General features: G+C 43.6%; 1 long non-coding RNA gene and 1 pseudogene across 1 annotated transcript in view; both read right to left on the bottom strand.

Annotated features, from left to right (window-relative positions):
- The window catches only part of LOC142881690 (uncharacterized), a 125,412-nt gene that overhangs the window by 58,328 nt on the left and 53,819 nt on the right, over positions 1 to 13,265 (bottom strand). The gene's annotated exons all lie outside the window — the stretch shown is intronic.
- LOC142881683 (NLR family CARD domain-containing protein 3-like) overlaps positions 1 to 13,265 on the bottom strand; it is a 101,564-nt pseudogene that overhangs the window by 58,328 nt on the left and 29,971 nt on the right.

Below are 13,265 nucleotides of genomic sequence, written 5' to 3'. Positions count from 1 at the left end.
TTTTGTCAGCCACAATTTTGGAGGTGTTTCACAGTCATGTGACCCAAAGGAAAGAGAAACACTGTTTGCTGTCTGCTTTGTTTGTTTTGGTGCTTGGCAGAGACCTCCAGTGAGATGAAAATTCAACTACAGAAAATAAAAGTGTCATTCTTACAAGAGACAGGTGAACCAAACTATGGTCTGTGGCCCCTTCCAGGCCATTGCAGCCACAACCAGTGCAGTTGACAACAACTCCAAGAAGAAGATCACTGCACATTTGCCTGCAAGTTAACAATAATGACAGGGAGCAGCAGTGTAGTAGTACCGCAGTAGTACTGTAGTACTGCAGGTTGGTCTCCAGAACACTCGTCAAGGGTCTGGGTCTGGTCTGGGACTCTGAGGCATTTTTATTGCTTCTACACTTGGCAGCGGGACGGCTTGACTGGTGAGACGGGCATGATGGGAAATTACACTATTGACCAGATCAGGACTAAAATATTGATCCGTCCAATATGTGGATTCTCAAATTAATACTCCAGTCATCTGAGGCCTTCCATTGTTTCTCTGGGGTACAGCCAGATAGAAATGCTCAAACTCTGAATGACTGCTGCCTGCCTGCCTGCCACATCACACCAGTCTGTTGCACAAACTGTCCACTGCCTGGCCGCATCTGGAGCACAAGCTAGAAATCAGCTTTGCACTTCCTGCTGCTGCACAGTGTTCTTCTGTCTGATCAGCCCTTCTCCCCCTCAGGCTGCAGCTGGAGTGGTGACTTCAAGCTGACATCCAACATTAAAAGGAACAGAACTACAACCTGTTAACAAGGCACAATAATATTGAAGCACCCTGCTAAAGTATACATATGTATATTTTTATACATATATATGCATGAATATCGAATCAAGTGCAAAATATAAATCAAAGTATATACACAAAATTATACAAATTGGTTATTTGACCAATTTTAAAGTTTTGCTCATTTCCTTCCTGAAATCCACCTTGAAATCCCATCCCTGTTGGGATCAGGATAATCCAGTTCTTTTTGGATCAAAGTTATCCAGATCCTACTGAAATGTTTTGAACAACACAAACTGAAGGTTTGATCCAGATTAAAATTAGGATTGGATTACATCATCTAATCTGATTTCAGAATCCTTCTTTCCCTTTGGAACCCATTTTCAAGATTCCATCCAATCCCATAACCAAAATCCAATCAGATTACCAGTGAAGTTGTGGGTGGGGCCAAGGCTGATGGTACCGATTTATAGCAAGGTGTTGATTTTTCAACATTAGGTGTTGATGATCAAGCAGGTGTTGTAATCAACAGCTCTGCTGAGTCAGCGGTTCATCTGTATTTCCGGGACAAAGGCCGCTCCTTCCAAGACTCAAAGGTCCAGATTTTAGACACAGAAGACAGATGGTTTGAGAGAGGAGCGAAAGAAGCCACCTGTGTCCACCTAGAGCAACCCTCTGTGAACACAGAGGAGGACTCCTGCTGCACCGCTCACTCACACTGCTGCTGCTGCTGCCGCCTCCAGCCAACATGCAGCCTGATGGAGAAGCATTTGGACTTTCAGCTGCTCTTGTGATATTTTTTGATTCTTAGATTCTCTGATCAGTGTTTCTGCTCCCACTTCCCTGAAATCACATGACGCTGTGTTGAGTTGAAGTGCAGCCATGCCCCTCTCTCTCTGCCAGGGTGTATCAAGCATGGCTGTGGCTCCCAGGAGCAGTTGGAGTGCAACAGGTGAAGATGGTCCGGTCCTCAAGGATGCTCACTCCATCAAAAGACAAGGGCAGCAAACATTGTGTCAGAAGCAGTGGCAGGAGAACAGTGGCAGAAACTGCACTCGGAGCAGAACACACTGCAGGAGACAAAGCAGTGATGGACAAATGAAGCTTGTGGGAAACATCCAAGCACTGGAGCCACTGCTTTGAAAATGGCTGAAAATGACTCCAAGCTGCAGTAACACTGCCCTCTGCTGGCCAAACACACACACACACACACACACACACACACACACACACACACACACACACACACACACACGTCAATGCTTCTCTGCAGGTAAACTATATATATATATATGTATATGTATTTACATATATATATATACATATATATATATATGTATATATATATATATATATACATATATATATATATATATATATATATATATTATATATATATATATATATATATATATATATATATATATATATATATAAGCCATTATTGCCTCTGACTTGAGTGCTGTGCGGCTCTGTTTGTCTTTGTCCACTGTACGGAAGCGCTTGCCACCTCTACTTGAACTTGAACTCTACTTGAACTTGAACTCACGGTTGTGGGGATGTGCTGCAGCCTGGACCAGCTGTCATAGGGCAAAGGTTAGAAAAGTCAAATATGCAAAATACTCCTTCTGGATGGAATGTGCTCCATCAATAAAGCTGCCTTACCTTGCCTTGAAACTTACATTATGGTCACTAGAAATCAATAATAAACACATCAAATACATTGGAATTAACCACACTCACACCTACAGCAACCTTGAAAAACATCTCCAGGCTGTTCACCTGCATGCAGTCATTCAAGTATTTGTATGCACTTTCTAACAATGGCAGGAGATGGCAGCAGACCTGAAGAAATCAAGCATCTTTATCTTTCATCTACAACCTTTCCATGTATAGTCATCACTTTTTGTATTGTTTTTCTTTGTTCCATGTTTAGCCCTGACAAATTTTCTTTCCTGGATGATCCTGAAATTAAAGCCCTCAGGGTGGCGCTGCAAATTTTAACTGTGAGTTTTTGTCCCCAGTTATTCCTCACAAAGCAACATTCACGGAGACAGTTTTTCTTCTATGTTTTCCAGTACTCCTGTAGACAACTGACAAACTGTACAAGGCCTCCACAGACGCCTGTGGAAACGCGCTTTCAAACCCATGCAGAGAAATTGGAGGAGAAAAAAGAAGACCAGATCTCCATTGACTTTCTCAATGGTAAGATGCCATTGTATATTTGTTATTATGGTGTATATTTGTCACCATGTAGGTGCACCTCATTAATTCATGTCTGTTCATGCAACCCTGACTGATTTTTCCTGTATTTTTTCTCTGTTGTTTATACATGGACAGTTTGAGCATGGGGCCACCACAGGACAAGGCTCCTCAGAGCCCTGGCGATAGATCAGCTCTGAAGCAGAGCAGGTTATCGCAGGGCCAAGACCCCATTGTTCTTCCTATCTTTTATTTCTCAGTGTTATTCTTCCTACATAGACCAAAAGACTAAATTGGCTATAGCGCTCCCTACATAGACCAAAAGACTAAATTGGCTATAGCGCCCCCTATGTAGACCAAAAGACTAAATTGGCTATAGCGCCCTCTAGGAAGGTGGTAGGGCTACCACAGGACAAGGCACTTCAGTTGGACGGTGGGGGCCACAGAAGCAGAAATTCAGGTTGCAGCAGATTGTTTAGGATTAGATGTGAAGACTTTTATCCACGGTCGCTGGCTGAGGTAGTGGTGCATTTATTTGGAGAATGTTGGCGGGAACCAATTGGACAATGTTGTTTGTGTTGGTCAACCTGGACAGCACCATTGTTCTGGCTGTTGTTTACTGAACCAGGCAACAGGTTACAGTCTGAGGTCGTGCACAAAAAGTGAGTTGAATGAAAATGTAGCTGTCAAAGATGTGTGTGATACCAAGTCACGATTGGACTTGGTTAAGTCAAGGTAGCAGAGGGTAAAGAAAAGACAACAGGAGAAACACTATAGCTGGCTATGGCACAAAAGAAACTGAAAGTATTGGAAAGCACACTTAGAAAATGTGCAGTTTAGGCAAAAAAACAAAATCAAGGTGAGTCACAAATGATCATCTGAACATCAACTATAGGGCCGGTAAAAAGCAGCCAGTATTAGGAAGTACAAGGACAACATTCCACACAGGGATAGAGTCAAAACTACCAGTCTTATATATACAGGTATATGTGTGTGTGTGTGTGTGTGAGTGTGTGTGTGTGTGTGTGTGTGTGTGTTGTGTTGTGTGACTGTAGTTGTGCTTGTTGTTCTCCTGATGAATCTGCTAAAAAACATCAGAAGCCTTTTAGAAACCAAATCTGAAAATTGATCAAATGAAGCCACAACCAATGAAACCAGGAGAAACAGACGGGTCAGGGTCAGAGGTCAGAGGTCAAGGTCATTGCTTTGTATATTAAAAAAAGGTTCCAACAATAAATGTTGTATACATGTGTATTTTTTTGGAAACATCTTTCACATTTGAATGTTCTTAAACGTGTATATTTAATAACATTTTAATAATCTTTTGTGTTTGATCTTAATTGTCTTTCTTTTAAACACATTTTATCATCTGCATGCTTTAACATCTCTTTGAAACACATTCTAATAAATATCTGAGTGTTTTTCAACTTATTTTTCAATCCATTGAAACCTCCTCCAGTTCTCCAGTCAACTAATGTCTTCATTCTGAGGCTGCTGGTGCAATTCCTCCAATCAAATCGTCAACACATCAACTGTAGTCAGAGACTTTCATCATCACTATGGACACTGTTGCTTTTCCCACCGCTTCATCCTTCAACTTTGGCTTCACTTTCAATATGATGCCACAGTTTTCACCGTCGCCTCCCCTGCAGTCCACTGGCGCCCCCCAGTGGAGGCTTTAAAAAGCGCAGGGCCAGAGGAATCAGTGGCACTGTTCAAACCAAGATTCACTGACTTTACCTTCCTGTTGTTGAGTTGAAACTCCGCCCACCCTCCCAGTTTCAGGGAGCCTGATTCTAACAGAACAACTGAATCAGGGGTCAGACGTTTGGAACTGCGTCAAAGATCAAATTTATAGGTCAAAGACGCATATTTCAGGAACGGAAGGTCATATAAAGATGATTCCACCTCTGGCCTGTTCGGAAGGGAGGAATTATGTCAGAGGATCCAGGTTGAAACTCAAACTACGTCCCTTGGGCCATATGCGGCCCATTATACTTTCCAACCAGGCCCACCAAACTTGAAGGAATTTTATTAAACCTTTAGGCGCCATGGTCGCAAACTTGCGACAAGCGTCATTGTTGAATTAAACAGGCCATAGAGGCAAATATGGTGCTGAAAGTAGTTACCACTTTTCACCAGGAGATGGCAGATACCTGTGGCTTCAATCTGAGCAGCATTTGTGGGGGTGTTTATATTCAGATTTCGGAGTATAAATAGAGAGAAAGCCTCAGTCGAGGAGACGAGGAAGTGGTTGTAGTGGGAGCGGAGAGAAAGACAGCAAATTTTACCAAGAATACATCGCCGAGAGGTTTGTTCGTTGACAAAGTACTTTGTCAAGTAATGTCTGACTCAGATAACAAAGAGGAATATTCGCACTCTGACGATGATGTTCAGTCGTCCCGTGAGAGCGAGTCTGCCGGTGCGTCTTTACGCAGCGGCAGCGAGTCGATGCGCCACGACAGTCACTAAGCAGCACATGCTTCGCCTCAGCGTGGCCGGGGTGTAGTGGGAGTAATCGACCAATGAGGAAGAGGGGACGTGGTGGGGGAAGCAGGAGTGCTCAAAACACCGCTAATGGTGACGGAGGGTGCACTGAGTTAGTGATCAACGTGGTAGAAGCTGTGGGAGGAAACGCCCAGCCAGTGCTGGTGGAGGCAGCAGGGATGTTCGCGGTCACCCTGTAAATTCCAGTGATGATGGCTGAGTCTGTTTGAGATATGTGGAAAATTATCGAAAGTGGACAAAACATTTTGATGAGGTTGTGGGGTATTGTGGAGACAGGGATCTGACATACAGACCCCAGACATCTGACATAATACAAAAACAAACAAACAAAAAGTTCGCGTTTACTGAAGATTTTTCAAAGTTACAGTCTGGGTTTATCTCTTACCAATTTCAAGTCACAGCCATTTGAAATCTGGATATTAAAATTGAATATTTTCTTGAAAAAATGATGGCGCTTAAAGGGTTAATAGTCATTAGGTAATGAAATAGAAAATAATGAAAACAATTATTTTGTTGTGTTCATTATTTAATTGCCATTAAAGCAACATGTTTTCTACATATCCCCTGCTATGTTTTTCCTCCAATGAGAAAGCGGCCCCTCTGTCATATTGTAGAAGCCATTATGGCCCACCAGTCAAACGGTTTGCCCACTCCTGGATTAGAGGGTCACTTAGTGTTGGGGTTGGGCTTGGTTCAAAGTAGCAAGAGAACAAAAGAGGCTTTGCTTGCGAATTGAACCAACAACCAGGAGTGGAACCCTGGTCTCCAGCACCACAGTCAGCAGGCTAACCCACTGAGCTAACCTGCTAAGCTGCGAAGCAGGTTCCTGAGGGCTGTGGAGGGATGTCACTACATCAATAGAAAGCAGTGACTTGACATTGGTGCGTTTCAACACCGGACTCTGCAGGAGAAACAAACAGCCACAGTCACTTTGTACAAGTGCAACACAACAAGTGGAGCTGAAGCCTTTTAGATCCAATTAAGAGGAAAGGAAATTCTCCTCACTCTTTTAAAATTGAATTCAAAAAGAAGGAAGGGGGAGCTAGCTAGCTAGCAGAGGTGTATCTCTGGCTCAGGCTGGGATTTGATCCTGTGACCTCCATGTTAGGAGTCAGCGTTGCTCCCCACAAGACCGTCTTCAGCGCTGAGACAGTGTAGTATCTGAATCTATGTATATGACATCATGTGATCTTATGTATATGGCCTGATGTGAACTCAGCAGTGAACCCGCTGCTGCACTCCTTCCCTAAGGACGTCAGGGTCCATAAATGGTCTTGTTGTTGCCAACGTCCACCAAATTGAAACCAGATGGCCATTGGGGGTGCAACTATGGAATGTATACATTCTCCTCCACTCCCAGCATCTTCCTCTCTGGTTGCTGGGGAGTATAAGAGGTGATGTGAACAAAGGATCATCGGAATTGCTCACATCTGGCCCAGAGACATCCCCAGGCTTTCTAGGTGCCTGACTGACTTCTGACTTCTTTGCAAATAAACCAGTTTTTATATACAACTAAGTCTGTGTCAGTGAAGACTCCTTCAACATCCACATCACACGAAGCCACCAGAAGAATTCACCACAAAAGCAAAGAACTATAGAGGCCTCAGTGCTTCACCTGACACACACTGACACACACTGACAAGCAGTGACACAGACACACAACAAAGGACAACAAGTTGCCAAAACCAAAGACTCTTCAACTCATTTCCTCATCAGTGATGAATAATAGAAGATCATCAGCATCAAATCAATCACATACAGGTCACTGTATAATATAATGAGTTTATAGTCATGTGTTTACCAGAAGCAGTGGGATGTATAATAGGCTGTATGAACAGGGTGACCTATTGACCTCTACAGTCCTCAGGCTAACAAGGTGGTTAGCTCAGTAGGCTAAACCTCTGACTGTGGTTGTAGGAGATGTGGGTTCAAATCCCACATGGTACCAGATGACCAGGTTTTATCTGTGTATATTTATAATAATAATAATAAACTTTTATTTGTACAGCGCTAAATCACAACCAAAGGCGTCTCAAAGCGCTTCATACAATCAGAGAGAACCAACCGGGCCACCGGAGCAAGCAAGATGCTACAGTGGCTGGGAAAAACTCCCCTGTGGGAAGAAACCTAGGGCAGAACCAGACTCCAGAGGGCCATCATCTGCTTATGAGTAGTTGGGGTGAAGTAGAAAGATAGAGGAGAGACAGAGAAAGAGAGAAAGGAGCAGTGTGAGCCAGGGTGGCAGACAGGACAGAGTGAAAAACAGATACACCAACCAGGCAAAATGGATATAAACACAAAGAATAGGAAATAATTCAAGGCTGCTGTCCATGTGGAGTGTAAGTGTCCATGCTTTGGAAGGCAAGAGCCTAGCTCGATGGACAATCTGCCGATAGGACAAGTCCAGGTCTTAAGCGTGGTGGTGGGATGAAGCGATGACAGCAAGACCCCCAGGACAGCACAATCCAGCTCCTGGCGCAGTGGTCATCACCTGCCGGGGACACAGAGACTGCGGCAGTATCATGCATATCGAGCATACTGTACAAAGCATAATGAGAGCTGGAGGATGATAAAGTTCAATGAGTTCCCTAATATAAGAAGGAGCCTGAGAATGAAGAGCTTTGTAAGTTAAAACTAGAATCTTAAATTCAATACTAAATTTGACAGGCAGCCAATGCAAGGAAGCTAAAATTGGAGTAATATGCTGCCTCCTTCTAGTTCCGGTTAACAATCGTGCCGCAGAGTTTTGGATTAACTGTAATGTCCTAAGGGATGAATTTGGGCATCCTGCTAGTACCGAGTTACAGTAATCTAGCCTAGACGTAACAAAAGCATGGATTATTTTTTCCGCATCTTTGAAGGACAAAAAACTTCGAATTTTGGCAATGTTTCTTAAGTGGAAGAAAGCTGACCTCCCTACATTCTGTATATGAGAATTAAAGGTCAGGTCCTGATCAAAAGTGACTCCAAGGTTCCGCACAGTAGAACTGGGTGTAGTACCAAATAGACCACTTTGTCCATCAAAGACTCTGTCCCTACTCTCTCGCGATCCAAATATAATGACCTCAGTTTTGTCGGTATTAAGAAACAGGAAATTCTGTGTCATCCAAGTTCTGACATCACGAAGACAAGATTCCAATTTGGCCAACTGATGAGCCTTGTTTGCCTTAAAAGAAAAGTACAACTGTGTGTCATCTAAGAATGGAAACTGATGCTATGCTTTCTGATGATGTCACCAAGAGGTGACATGTAGATGTTGAAGAGGAGTGGCCCAAGTACAGATCCTTGCGGGACACCATGACTAACCCTCCTACGTTCTGACGAATGATTATGAACATGAACAAACTGAAAACGGTCAGACAAGTAAGATCCAAACCAGTCCAAGGCGCGATCCTTGATGCCGATAGTATCTTCTAATCTCCTAAGAAGAATGCTGTGGTCAACTTTATCAAATGCTGCACTGAGATCTAGGAGGACCAGAACAGAGAGAAGACCTTTGTCAGATGCACACAAGAGGTCATTACTTACCTTAAGCAATGCAGTTTCAGTGCTGTGACCAACTCTGAAGCCAGACTGAAAAGCCTCAAGTAGATTGTTGTCGTTCAAGAAGTCCACAAGCTGCCTAGCAACAACTTTTTCTAAGATCTTGGAGAGAAACGGAAGGTTCGAGATTGGCCTATAATTTGAAAGCACACTCGAGTCCAAATTGGGTTTTTGATCAGAGGCTTGATTACAGCCACCTTGAAAGCATTAGGGACAAAACCTGTTGATAGAGAATGATTAATAATTCTAAGAAGGACACAATGAAGCAATGGGGAAACCTCCTTGAGAAGCCTGGTTGGAATTGGGTCCAGAAGACTAGTGGTCAACTTAGCAGAGGAGACAAGAGAATCAAGTTCCGAGAGTCCAACTTGCTGAAAACTCCCGAAATACACAATGGGGTTGCCATGTTGAGAAAGATCTGCCATGTGACCTGTGGAAGACAAAGAAGACAAAGAAGACAAGGAATTCCCAATCTTAGTTCTGATACCTTCTACTTTTTGCTGGAAGAAGCTCAGGAAATCGTTGCTTGACAGGCCAGTAGGGACGCATGGCTCAACACAATGATGGCTCCTCATCAGCTTAGCAACTGTACTAAATAAAAACTTTGGGTTGTTCTTGTTAGAGTCAATAAGAGCAGAAAAGTAGGAAGTTCTACTGATACGCAGGGCCTTTTTATAGGACCTAAAGCAATCCTGCCAAGTCTTGAAGGATGAAGCTGTTTTTGACGAACGCCAAGTTCTCTCAAGCCTTTGCAAATTTTGTTTTAATTTGCGAGTAGAGGAAGTAAACCAAGGGGCTGATCGATCCTGCCTTTTCATACTTACCTTATAAGGGGCAAGATCATCCAATGTTGATTTCAGAATACAAGAAAAGCGATCTGTCAAGGAGTCTAGATCAAGATCAGTCAAGTGGGTGGGGGGAGAGGCCGGAAGCATGTCAAGAGGTACAAGGGCATCAAGCAGATCAGGAAGCCTCTCCTTAAATTCAGCAACAACAGAGTCCGAAATGTTTCTACTCATTATAGACCTTGCTTGGGGAATGTGATCCGCTATAATAAAGCCGAAAGTGATAATAATAATAATAATAATAATAATAATAATAAACTTTTATTTGTACAGCGCTAAATCACAACCAAAGGCGTCTCAAAGCGCTTTATACAATCAGAGAGAACCAACCGGCCCCCGGAGCAAGCAAGATGCGACAGTGGCTGGGAAAAACTCCCCTGTGGGAAGAAACCTAGGGCAGAACCAGACTCCAGAGGGCCATCATCTGCCTTTGAGTAGTTGGGGTGAAGTAGAAAGATAGAGGAGAAACAGAGAAAGAGAGAAAGGAGCAGTGTGAGCCAGGGTGGCAGACAGGACAGAGTGAAAAACAGATACACCAACCAGGCAAAACGGATATAAACACAAAGAATAGGAAATAATTCAAGGCTGCTATCCATGTGGAGTGTAAGTGTCCATGCTTTGGAAGGCAAGAGCCTAGCTCGATGGACAATCTGCCGATAGGACAAGTCCAGGTCTTAAGCATGGTGGTGGGATGAAGCGATGACAGCAAGACCCACAGGACAGCACAATCCAGCTCCTGGCGCTGTGGTCATCACCTGCCGGGGACACAGAGACTGCAGCAGTATCATGCATATCGAGCATACTGTACAAAGCATAATGAGAGCTTGGACAGAGTGGATAGAGTAAAAGATTGATTGGGTGAGGAGAGTGATAAAGGCTCCGCCTGCACAGAGCAACGATCCCTGTAACGAGAGCGAAAGATCTCCCTCCACGGCGTAAGCCTACAGCAGCTTAACTGACAGTGGATGGAGTCTAACTATAAGCTTTAAGAAAAAGGAAAGTCTTAAGTCTACTCCTAAATAAACTAACTGTGTCTGCCCCCCTCACCGAGGCTGGAAGATGGTTCCAAAATAGAGGTGCCAGGAAACTGAAACACCTACCTCCTGATCTAACTCTAGAAATTTTTGGGATAACTAAAAGACCTGAATCCTCAGAGCGAAGGGCTCTTGGAGGATGATAAAGTTCAATGAGTTCCCTAATATAAGAAGGAGCCTCAGAATGAAGAGCTTTGTAAGTTAAAACTAGAATCTTAATCTTAGAATCTGACCACTTGATTAGAAAGTGGTCAGACAAAACGTCGTTTCGGGGAAAGATTGTCAGCTGCTCTACACCAAGTCCAAAAGTGAGCACAAGATCCAAAGTATGACTATGCTTATGAGTGGGTACATTCACAACTTGAAGGAAGCCTAAGGAGTCGAGGATAGATTTGAAATGAGAACTCAGACTGTCACTCTCAATGTCAACATGAATATTAAAATCTCCAATCATTATGATCTTGTCTTTAGTCAATGCTAAAGTAGACAAAAACTCTGAAAATTCATCTAAGAAAGAAGAATATGGACCGGGGGGACGGTAGACAACAATGAATTCAACGGAATCTGCCTGCCTATCAGGTGACAACGAAATAGACATCGCTAAACTCTCAAATGAACTATAAATAGATTGAGCCTTGAGATTGACTAACAAATTGGAATTATAAATAGCTGCAACGCCACCTCCTCGACCACTATCACGAGCCTTATGAGTATTAATATGACTAGGAGGAGTGGCTTCATTAAGACTAAAATATTCATCTTGACGTAGCCATGTCTCTGTGAGGCCGAAAATATCAACACTATGTTCACTAATCAAATCATTAACTAAAACTGCCTTCACCAAGGTGATTCTCGCGTGATGCTGTGAGATTCTCGGACCGTCGGCGCAATCCAAAATGGCGACACCCTGTCAGTAGTAAACAAACTTTACCTGACTATTTTGCCGAATTACATATATTTATAAAATAGATTAAAAACTATAAGAGATAAGAAGCCTGGAGGACGAGGAGAGCTTAGCCGATCTGGAAAAATATCTAGACGACATCTTCGACCGAAGAGTTATGGGGAAGACGGGCAAGACGCCAACGCCAACGTCAACGCCGTCTTCCAAGCGAAGCCGTCCCGAAGACTCCCCCGGAACAATTTCACCACCCGGCAATTCCTCGATTGACATATTATTGTCGATCGAACAAAGGCTCTCCAGCGTTGATGCCAGATTAAACTTAATGGAAACACTCCACAAGGAATTCCAGGCGATGCGCGAGTCGCTGGAATTCAGCCAGCAACAGGTTGTCTCACTAGCCGCAGAAAATAAGGAGCTGCGAGGGTCGGTTAAATCTCTCACTGAGGGAATGAGCCAACTCTCTAAAGACAATAAATATTTAAAAGAAACAGTCCTAGACCTCCAGGCGCGCAGCATGAGAGACAACCTGGTGTTCTCAGGGATCCCCGAAAAGGCGGAAGAAGACCCGGAGAAGACGGTCGCGGACTTCTTAACGAAGCATCTGAAGCTTCCTACGGAGACCGTCAAGAACATCACCTTCCACCGGGTACATCGTCTTGGAGGGAAGAAACCTGACAGCCGCCGGCCGAGACCCATCGTGGTAAAATTTGAACACTTTAAGCAAAAAATGCTGGTAAAGAGCCGAGGACGGGAACTTCCCGGAACCGACTTTGGAGTGAACGATCAATTTCCGGATTTTTGGATCGACGAAGAGTCCTCTTCCCGATCCGGAAAAGGTTCCTCGCTGAAGGCTCTAAAGCTGTTGTCGTGGTAGACAAACTGTTTGTCAACGGTCAGCTCTACCGCGATAGCAAGTCAAATCCGTGGTTGTACTAACCGTTCTCTCCACAGGCTTCAAGACAACAGGTAATATCGTATTAACGCAGCTTATGCCAATATTGTTGTCAATGATAATCACGTAAGCGCCATTTCAGTTAAAGTATGACTTTTCTGCATCGAACTGATTCTCCCCCCTCAATATCACTCCCCTCAAACTGCACTAATGTCTCTTCCTCACTTCTTTTCTCTCTGGTAACAATGTTCACCGTGACAGATCGCAACGATGTTTGTTTACATTGGCAGTTGTACGCGCGCACGCACGCACGCACACACACACGTAACACACACACTAACACATACACCACTCTAGGTCTATATAGTAAACATGACCTCCCTTAAGTTCGTCACTTGGAATGTGCGGGGTATAGGTACCAGGGACAAAAAATTTAAAATTCTCAACCATTTGAATTTTCTTGAAGCCGACATTGCCCTACTACAGGAAACTCACTTAACAAACACTACAGCACATAATCTAAAATCGACCCTTTTTCCAAACATCTACTCGGCGAGTTACAA

Source organism: Nelusetta ayraudi, unplaced genomic scaffold (genome assembly GCF_046127955.1).
Source record: "Nelusetta ayraudi isolate G7.1 ecotype Tasmania unplaced genomic scaffold, CSIRO-AGI_Nayr_v1 ptg000216l, whole genome shotgun sequence".
Taxonomy (NCBI): Eukaryota; Metazoa; Chordata; class Actinopteri; order Tetraodontiformes; family Monacanthidae; genus Nelusetta; species Nelusetta ayraudi.
The sequence above is the reverse complement of the archived record's forward strand: the minus strand, read 5'-3'. Positions and strand labels throughout refer to the sequence as shown.